General features: G+C 35.8%; 1 pseudogene; it reads left to right on the top strand.

The window, feature by feature from the left end:
• The first annotated feature begins 2,117 nt into the window (after positions 1-2,117).
• On the top strand, positions 2,118-10,842 carry LOC120195220 (annotated as a pseudogene).
• Positions 10,843-11,090: the final 248 nt, after the last annotated feature.

Raw genomic sequence — 11,090 nt, 5'->3', positions numbered from 1 at the left:
AACTTCACAGGGTTAAATACTAAACAGTTTAGCAGTATTGGCAGCAATCGAATGAATTTAATAAGAAATCTAAGTGAAATGGTTAATCTATTATTGAAATTACCAGTAAACTTATCATCAATTTCAATATGAAAAACCTAAAATAATGCAAAAATTTCAAAATAAAAATAATTTAAAAAACTAACCCTCGGAGGTTGATTTTCCATTTCTGAATGATTGTGAGGGATTTCTGACCTTGAATGGTTGTGAGGGATTTCGCCGGCGATGGGGACGGAAATCTTCGGAGATGGGGACGGATTTCGTCGTAGAGAGTGAGAGATGGAGATGAGACTAAGTGTTGTGATTTTAGGTTTGAGGCTATGAGTTGCGATTACTGTGGACGGTTCAGTTTTCGATATATTAAGAAAAAATTCGTGTTTGGAATTTGAAAAAAAAAATATGCGTTAATACGAATGGCGCTATGTAAATCGCATTGCGATAGTCAGATTTGCATTGCGATTTACGTATTCGCATTGTGATTTTCCTAATTCGCATTGCGATTTACTTAATCACGTTGCGATTTACGTATTTGCATTGCGAATTATGAAAATCGCAACGCGAATACGTAAATCGCAATACGAATTAGGAAAATTGCAATGCGAATACGTAATCGCATTGCGATTTTCCAAATTCGCGTTGCGATTTACGTATTCGCATTGCGAATTAGGAAAATCGCAACGCGAATTTGGAAAATCGCAATGCGATAGTCAGAATCGCGTTGCGAATCTAGAAACTGATTTGCGATACCGGAGATCGCGTTGCGAATTATCGATCGCATTGCGATTTAGTTGGTCATTTTGGCAAATCCAAAAAAAAGTTGGTTAAAATCGGATATTATAAGACATTTTTGATCACTGAGATTATTTTCTCTTTTAATTAATATTAATGCTTGATGAATTTTATTTTAATAAATGTAAATAATATGTGGCTTATTTTAATATTAAAATAATCCACGTAATCAGGCTATCAATGAGAAAACAGCGAAGTAACCAACAAAATTCTATCTATAAATATAACATTATAAACTTAATTGGATTTAAAGTGTCACATTAAACTGCTGAGACAACTTCTAATTTTAAAAAAATATTCATTTGCATTTCAAAATATAATTCATAGTATTAAAATAGACATACAAGATAATTACAAAAACATTTTATAAATCGAAGTTTTGTAATAAATAATATAAAATCAAAATAATAAAAGTCTGAGTTATAAATCTTTTAAACGGTTTGGGGGTGGAACCTTAGCAATAAAAGCAAGATAGCCTAGAGTTTTGTCTTTTGACGATTGTCTTTCTCCCACATTTCCCTTTCATAGCTTTAAAAACCCAATCTTCCTTTGTGTTTCTGGTATTGTCCAGTCCCAAACTGACAGGTATGTCTTGTCTTCCCCCATCTATTAACCTTCACATGCACCCCCTTCTTCAACTTTAAAAACCTTTCTCATTTCTCAGCTCAACAACACTGTTCCAATGGCGACTACTGAGTCATCTAAGCAACTCGGTGAACTCCTCAAACAACAGCAAGAGCCTTTCGTCTTACAGGTTTACCTTTCCGAAAGAGGGTGTTTGAGGACCCAGAAGACGAAGGGTATTTCGAATTTCCCTAAACTACTTAAACTTGTGATATGCAACAAGTTATTTGCAATCAAAAGGTTGAAGACCAAGATTTCTGAGATGAAGAGAAATGAGCAAGAAACTGCAGAACCAGATAGATTTTCCACAGTGTATAATTCATGCACAGATAGAGACGTAGATGAACCATTGATGATCAAGAAGGTAGAAAAATCATTTTTTGTTTTATCTTTTATGTTTTGCAAAATGATTTGCTACTTATGTACAGATTCCAAGTTCCAATAGAGTTCAATGTCAGAAAAGCTTGTTCTTGAGTAAGCTGATAATGGGGGACTCGATATTGTGGAATTTACTTGTTCAAACCACACCAGACAAACCAAGTTGTGTAGGAACATTACAGGAGGCTGATAAGTCTAATTCTTCGCCATTTTCGATATCCAAAAGGGTTTTGCAGTAAGAAAAGAAGATCAAGGAAGAGAAAATGAAATTGGTGGATTCAAATGTAATGGGTTCAACCCAGGAATGGAATGGTTATGAAGAACAGAAGGGTATAGGGATAGTGATTGGAAACGCCATTGCAGAGGAGATTATAAACGAAGTTGTGAAGGAGATGATCTTCATGTTTCACTGTTAAGATGTTGTTTGCTTATTTCAATCATATATGTCATGACGATTGTGCTTGTCTTAGTTCATATTGATCCTGTGATAGTATATATTTAGAAAATTTCTTAACTTTTATATTTTGTAGATATAATTGTTTGAATTCGAGATGTTTAAAGAAAATAATACTCTAAACTAAGGCTAAAATGGTTTGCAGAGTTCAAAATGGAAGTTATGTTCTCTTTGGTTTGATCAGGTATTCACATAGATTTCTATTTTCTATTCGAATCTTAAATAGAAGTTATACTTGTCCCTGTCTTAGTTCAGATTGATTTTCGTGAGCGTAATCATTTTTGTCTAATGGAAGTTATGTTCTCTTTGATTTTATCAGCTATTCACATAAATTTGTCTAATCGATAAGAACGAAACCATGTTGTGTACCCCTCCCAACAAAATTCTTATTTTGTCTTGGAATTTTAATTTGAAGTATTATTTTGAGAAAAATAAAAAAATAAATATAAAAATAAAGAAAATAGATTATCAAGAAACAATAAAAGTTTAATTAGTTTTTTTTTTTTTTGAAATCCTTAAAGCAATAAACAATGAAATCTCGATAAGAAACAAAAACAAGGTGTTTGATAGTTGAACAGCCTCAGAAAGTTTAACTAAATTGTCATTTCTGACATTTCCGCCATCTTTCTTGGCCAACTTGACTTTGCCAGTGCTTTTGGTGCACCCCTTAGAAGCTGCCAAAAAGGGTTCATCGCATTTCTTATTGAATCCTCTCCTTGAGGAACATCTTGAAAATAACGTCATGAACCGATGTCGTGGGAACAGTTTTCGAAGAAAATAATGTTGTTGGTTTGTTTCTTTGAGAACACCAGGCTTGTTTTCCCATGAGAAAGGCACGTTGCAATTGAAGTGAACCTTGCTTTGGCCTTCTAAATGTTGTTTTGGGGTATGAAATGATTCTATAGCAAAGGGTTTTCTACTTTTCTTGTAGAAATTCAACATCATACAGGATGATATTGAAGAACTTGCAAGAACCAAGTCTTATGGGTCTCCTTTGCCTTTTCTTTCAAGCAATGAGACACTCGAACTGCATTATCCCTGCTACCACTGCATGAATACTTACAATGACAGCGTGAACAGCTCTTCCTACTCAGATTTGTGCCATTCTAGGCATCGTTCTCGTCGACTTCTGATTACGCTACTCTCTGTTTTTCCTACAAGTTGCTACGAAAGGGTCATCCCGCTTGTTGACATTACCCTTCCTCTCGCTCAACTTATCGTAGACTTAAGGAGATTAAGAACACAACTACGAATCATCACGCAGAACCGAGCAATGTTGGAAAGAAAAGGAGGGGTAAATCCAGCGTGACATGGGTGCTGCCGGCTTCACTTCGAGCTCCCACGAAAAGGGATTAGAACTGGTTGTGGCTCATTTTGCTTTTGATGTTGAGGCTGCTCTGAATAATATACTGTGCTAAGGCATTTTTCAACCACTGATGTTCCTTAGAAAGAGCGTCAGCTTCTAAACCAGCTCAGTAAATTATACAAATTTGTATGCCATGAAGAAACGTAGAAGAGGTGTTAGTGAGCAAACCAATAATGTTATCCCAACTCTCTAAAACATATCATACTCACCCGAATCTCGAAACTAGGCCATTTTGAGAGAGCTCTCAAAAATTGTTGGGGGCGGCCAACACTCCTTTGACAGTAACATTCCCTCTAACACTGCCATTTCTGGATTTACCATTCTTAGTATAGAGTTTAATTAGCTGACAGATAAATCTGAATAGAAATTTGTGGATGGGACCCACCCCATGAAATATAATATTATAAACTATAAGTGGGTGGATGAATGACTTTGCTCCATACCATGAGAATTGATAAAGAGCATTGTTAAATAAAAACAGGGGTTTGGGGGCATTCGTTTCGTTGCCATTTTGGAAATGACAAAAACTAGATGCGGCAACCTCAACACCCATCTCTGTCTTGTCGTTATTGCTTAAGAAAACCGGCAATACATGTGACACAAATTTGCCTGAATAGAGGGAAATGATTTTAGATTTTGTGATTTCAATTTTGAAATAATTAATTCAGGTTGTTGATAAACAATACCGAAGAGAAGCTGTTTTACAAGTGTATCTTTATAGGTTTATGATACAGTTTGATGTAATTTAGGGTTTATTTATGTCACTGAAAGTAGATTTTCAATAATAATTTTCATAATTAATATTTTATATATATCGAGTTACTCAAATCGTTTTTTAATCATTATTTATTGTAAAATTAATTAAATAAAATACGGAATTGAATGTTGTTGTTTAAATGGTATGAAACCATTGTAGACATGCCAGTTTAGGCTCTCTTGCAAGATTGGAATATTCTTTGTTGTTTAAATGGTATGAACTTATTGAGTGGTATTATAGTTAAAGAGGTATTTTTTTCGAGCTTGAATAATTATATTTATAAGGTGTATAAATTGTTAATGGTTAAAAAGTATAAATAAATATTATTTTGTAATTATCCAAATTATTAAAAAAAAGATAAAGTATAAAAATGGTCCCCAACTATAGAGTGTTGTTTTGTTGAGTCTATCAACTATTGAAAGTTACAAAATGGTCATTCGATTATAAGACGTTACTTTGTTAAGTCCCTCAACTATTAAAAGTTTCCAAATGGTCACTCGATTATTCATATGTTCCAAACTCATCATTTTCTATTCAAAATTGGAGGTCGTTTGAGCTAGACGTTAACATACTTACTAGGATATGATAGTCTTTTGAGATTTTAGGATCATATTTCAGTTAACAGATTAACGTTCAACTCATACTGCAATTAACTTTTTAACGAAAAAGGGTTAGTTTGGAACATATGAATAGTTGAATGATCATTTTATAATTTTTAATAATTAGAAGACTCAACAAAGCAATGCCCAATAGTCAGGAGATCATTTTGTAACTTCTAATAGTCAAGGGCTCAACAAAGCATCATCCTATAGTCGGAGGACCACTTGTATACTTTACCATAAAAACGTTGAGGTCCGCGTTAAGAAAAAAAACTTAAAGTATCAAAATGAAAATTTGAGAATAGTTTAGGGGTCAAATTGCTGTCTAAGGCTCTAAGCCTTTTGAAAACTAAGGTTTATTTGATATCTAACTCCTTTTTAGCTGCAAAATAGACATAAACTTCCGATTCCGACGTTTTCTGTTTCCTCTTGATGATTACAAACCATTTTTCTGAACATCTAAATCCAATTGTTTGTTTTCAGTTTATTCAACTCCTTTTTCAAACCGGCTCAACATGACTGGATCCGGATAAAGCCGGACCCTGATCAATCAACTAGCGTCTTGTGAAAACTCGACCCGAAACCGAGCCGTACGGTCACTCCTCAACACTTGGCTTCCTTCCCGAACCGAAGTCTCCGATGAAGAGATAAAGAGGATCTGGAAAGGTCTCTTTTTCTGCGTTTGGCACGCAGACAAGCTTCCGGTTCAGTCCGACCTCCTCGAAAAGCTTTCTTCGGTTCTCCCGAAGCTCGAACCGGGTTTCTCTTGCAATATTTCTCTGTTTTTCTTCTCACGATGCGTCGTGAGTGGACTGGAATTGATAAGCTAAGGTTACATAAGTTTTACCTCTCGTAGGTTTCTGAATTCTTTTTTCACCACGTTAAAGAGATGGAAGTGGGATTCGGATTTTGCGCGTCGTTGGATTAGGGTTTTAGTGGATGGAACATTTTTAGCTGATGACGAGTTTCAAGGGAATGGTGTTAATTATCACATTGTTTAGATTTTTATTGAGGAACTGAGGCCCTTCCTGTTGAAAACGAGGTTCTTGAGATTTTATTGGACTCCTTTGCGGGAGTCGATTTGATCAAACTGACATTCTTTAATCGAATATTTTTGTTTTTAGTACCGTTTGTTCTATATTTTCCGAAGTGGCATCCTTTCGGTTGAGGTGGCGAAGGCGCTTCCCCGGGGACGCGCTTTACCTGGTTTTACGCTGAGTTGGATGCCACGTGTGAAAAGTACATTTCCGGGGACGCGCTTTACCTTTATTTTGTTGATTCAGTTGCCATGCGGTATTTTTTTTAATAATAAAAATTTTATTTTTATTGTTATTATAAATTAATAATATATTATGTAAATTGTTTCAGTTATAATTTAATAATTATCGAATGTATTTTTTTTAATGTGTGTTAAAGGTAGAGTGTATTATCCACATTAATCGGATAGAACAACAGATGAAAACTAATTTTTATTTTATTATAGTTGTATGAAAAATGTATAAAATTATTATATTACACGTATGGTTATATTATTATTTTTTATTTTGATTATCGATCTATTAATTTGATCACTTAATTATTTAAATATTATCAATCTAGTCATCTGTTATTATTATTTAACCAAAATATTGATGCATAAGTTAATAAAATTAGTATAATTACACATTTAATTTGTTATTATTATTATACATTGAGAAATTATAGAAAATGCAATTACATTTAAATATTAGAAACAAAAACATTCATTTAAATAGAATATTAGGTTACATAAGGGTTAACAATTATGTAATGATAATAGAGCTGAACATTTTTTTCTATTGTGTCCGATGTTTCTACAATGCCCACATCGTTTTTGTTCTGTTGACTTCTCCCAAATATCTATATCACAATATATACCGGTAGATTTTGGACGACCTGAGTCCCTCAATAGCAATGGATCTGGTACAATTGTAAGCCAAGTTTGAATCTCATCTGGGTCTCTTTCGTTTCCTATGGACGGAAACTCAAATTCATATACCTTGAATACTTGTGAAAGTTGGTATACGGGATCAACATAATTTTTGTAGTCCAAATGCGAATGTGAGCAAGCTGCAATGACATGAGAGCATGGATATTTGGCGTAGATGACGCTGAAGAGGCTGAAGGGCCTGTATAAAATAACGACCCTGGAAGAGTGCTAGTAATCATCCCACCGCTCCCCGGGAACTGTGAAAACTGTGGAAACATTGGCATCGATGTCTGTGATCCAGATGGAGATTGAGGTGTCTGAGGAGAAGCACCACCAACTAAATAAGATGCATATGAACCATATGCTGGATCATTAAACATAGCCGTATATGCACCTCCATATGGTATAAAACCCTGCGGGCTAGGCATGTAACCTGGCGGGCTATGAATGTAACCCTGCAGAGATGACATATGAACTGGTGGGCTTGGCATATACCCCTTAGGAGATGGCATCTGAAGTGGAGGGTTGGGCATGTACCATTGTGGCATCGGTGGATAAGGATGTTGTGGTGGGACTGATGCAGAACCGGTAGCACCTTCTCTCCGTCCATGCGTCGGAGGACGATGATACTGAGACGGTTGACGTCTTTCTCGACGCCTAAGAATGCTAACCCCTCGTGCTTCTGGCGAAAGTAGAAACGACTTCCCATTTTCATTAAACCAATCCATATAGTTATCCGTAATCATATGACCAGTTTCAGCGTAATATTCTCGAGGGGCCAACTGTGCATACCGGTTCTCCCAAAGTGCAATCCAATCTCTGTGTCTCACCACCCAGTTAACATCTTTCTTTCCTCGTCTATCTATGTTATGAACGTTGTCTAAATTCCTATGTGCTCCAGGAATATATTGCGAACAACCATATTGATGGAGCACGCGATCAACTGGATGCCACTCAATAATAGCATAAAATATAAGAGGTATAACCGATATCCAAACCTCTAATGACCTATCAAGGTGGGGTGGGATGCAAGTCTTCACTTCATCGCTCGCATAAGGTATCCATTGAAACTGAAATATAAATATACAAATCAAATAAATAAAATATTCTAATTATATCTAGCATTTTAAATTAAAATATTAATATTTAAACAGGTGTAAAAACATACCTCAGACCCATCTTTTGTATCAATAAGTAGACGAAATTCCTCTAACCCAATAGGTATACTACTATGGTTCTTTCTTTTCATCGACCACCTATGAAATATAATATAAACTAAATATCACCCTATTTAATTAAAAATATTTAAATCAAAATTTAGTTCGATAATTACCTCAACAATAAGGGGAATACGTATGGTTCATTCAAGATCGGGCATAAGAAAGGCATGCGGAACCACGCCCATGATTGCAGAAGCAGGAGACATCCACCGATAACAGTTTTCTTATAATTCGTCGCCCGACACATTTCTCTAAAGAGAAATGCCAAAACTGCAGCGCCCCAACTATATCTTCCAGCTTCATCAAAATCGATCAAATGCCGCAACCACATACAATGCACCTGGTTGTGAGATTTGTCGGGCATCAATATTCCTCCAATTATTCGTAGAATATATGCCCGAGCACATGCCTTTGCTTGATCATCTGAAGTATTTTCATTTAAAACCTCAAAATTAGCTTTCAACCAAGATAAAACTATTCTACCTCCATTAAACTCTGGCGGAGCAGCTCCAAGATAATCAATGCACATTGACTGCCAATCACCATCCGCCATATCACACATCATATTTACGTCAACTGGAAGCCCCAGATGCATAGAGACATCCTCCAATGTAATTGTAGCCTCTCCACATGGTAGGTGAAAAGTGTGTGTCTCGGGCCTCCACCTCTTAATCAATGCAGAAATTAGGACATGTTCGAGTTTGCAACCGCCAATGATTGTTGCAATATATCCGAACCCGGCAGAAGCCAAAAATGGCAAAATACGTTCCGGTGTCGGTATACGTGGATTTTTAATAAATGTCTCTAAAATACGATCAGTATCCTAAACAATATGTATTATAAAAAATTAAAAATAATATAAATTCATAATAAATTTAAATTAAACATAACAATAAATATTAACATTAATTATAAAAAAATATTACCATATCGCTAAAATGTCTGGAGATATGGTCAGCATCCAATCGCAGTAGCATTTCACTTTCCATTATAACTGTAGACAAAAAATAATAATTAGCACAAAAAATAATTAACTAATAAATTTAAATAAATAATAATTATATAAATATTATTTTAATAAAAAATAATATTTATATAATTATATTAATATAAAAATATAATAACTATTTAAAAAATAACTGAAAAATAAATTTCTTACCACTAATAAGAAATATAAAACTCAAAGATTTAGAGAATTTAAGTTATATAAGAAAGGAGAAGAAGATTTTGGTGTAAAGAATGAGGGGGGTTGAGAGGGTTTATATAGGGGAGGAGGAGGGGTAATTGGAGAAAAATCCGATGGGCATTTAAGACATTTAATGAAAGGCGCGTCCTTGAGGATGCGCCTTTCACACGTGGTAACTGAATCAACAAATAAAGGTGAAGCGCGTCCCCGGGGATGCGCCTTTCACACGTGGCATCCACTTCAGCGTAAAACCAGGTAAAGCGCGTCCCCGAGGATGCGCCTTTCGCCACCTCAGCCGAAAGGATGCCACTTCGAGAAATATAGAACAAACGGTACTAAAAAGAGAAATATTTGATTAAAGGGTGTCAGTTTGGTCAAATCGCCTTTGCTGGCATGAGTAAAGTAAGGGATAAAGTTTTGGTTGGGAAGACTAAAAGCAACGTGTTTGATGTTTTTTTTAAATGGGTAGGAGATTGTTGGAACTTGAGAGGCCTATTGACGAGGTCGATGAACACAAAGAAGTTGTTGTGTTGGGGATGATTAGTTCGGTGATGAGATTCTGTACAAAGTTCTATGAATTGGGTTCTTTAGTGGATTGCTTTCAGGGTAATAGAAAAGTTCTGTTAGGATTACATGAGGAATTCTCGAAGTTGGAGAAGGATTTAGCTTCATCGGGTGTTCATATTTCGACTCCTGAGTGCAAAGAATGGGATGAAGAAGATGAGGTGCCTGACTTGATACCTATTGCTAGTTAGACGGAAGTGGATAGCTCCAATGGTGCTTTGGAGCCGGTCGAATTTAATGTTAATGGTTCTGTCAAGAAAGCTTCAAAGAAGAGCAAGAAGGCGAAGAAGGTGACTGTGGGCAGTGATAAAAAGACTAAGAAAAACAAGGATGCTGAATGTAGCTCCGGCGACCAGGAGAATGTTGTTACAGTACCTGCAGAAAGTGCTGGTTCAAATAACAAAACGGTGATTGGGATTCAATAACATTTACCGAACCCGTGATTGCAAACCTTCAGCTCCAGTTTGAAAAGGTTGCTACTGAAGTAGGCTTGGATGATGATGTTGCAAGTGCCTGCGTTTTGCCGAAAGTCAATGGTGCCTTCTCCAAGAAGAGAAAGAGAAAGAAATATGGATGGAAAAAAATCTCAGAATGGGGAGCAAACCAATCAAGAGGATGGTGAAGTGGATGAAACTGGAAAACCTTGTGAGAAGAGCACAAAGTGGGTAAGATTTTCAATGAACAACAACTTTGGTTTGGAAGCCACACAGCCCTTTACCGCCACTAAGCTTGAGAATACCACCTTCTGTTACTCCGAGAGGAAGTGCGCTTAAGGAAGGAATTCCTCCAGGCCCTATAAGGGAAATGCCTCTTATGACGAACAAAGCTAAACCTGTGAAAAAGGTCCGAAAAGTAAAAAAGAACATGCATCCTCCAGTCAAACGCACGAAGAAGTTGAAATCTAAGCCCTCCAAGTGAGGTCGGCTTTATCATCTTGTTCTTTTAGGGAAAAGTATTTACATGCTCCGCTACGAAGAAGGTAATTGTCGTTTAGTTTGTTTTTACAGTTCTTAGACTTTTCATCACATATATAGACAAAAGTTTTCATCACATAGTGCTTATTCATTCTCATTGATACAAATCTGGTGGCAATTGTTAGCTTTGAGTGATGAAAAACAAAACAATTTGAAAGTTTATTGACTAAATTAAAATTTATAAAATTTAGT

This window comes from Hibiscus syriacus, unplaced genomic scaffold (genome assembly GCF_006381635.1).
Source record: "Hibiscus syriacus cultivar Baekdansim isolate YM2019G1 unplaced genomic scaffold, ASM638163v2 tig00117010_pilon, whole genome shotgun sequence".
Classification (NCBI taxonomy): Eukaryota; Viridiplantae; Streptophyta; class Magnoliopsida; order Malvales; family Malvaceae; genus Hibiscus; species Hibiscus syriacus.
This window is presented reverse-complemented; position numbering and strand designations above follow the sequence as displayed.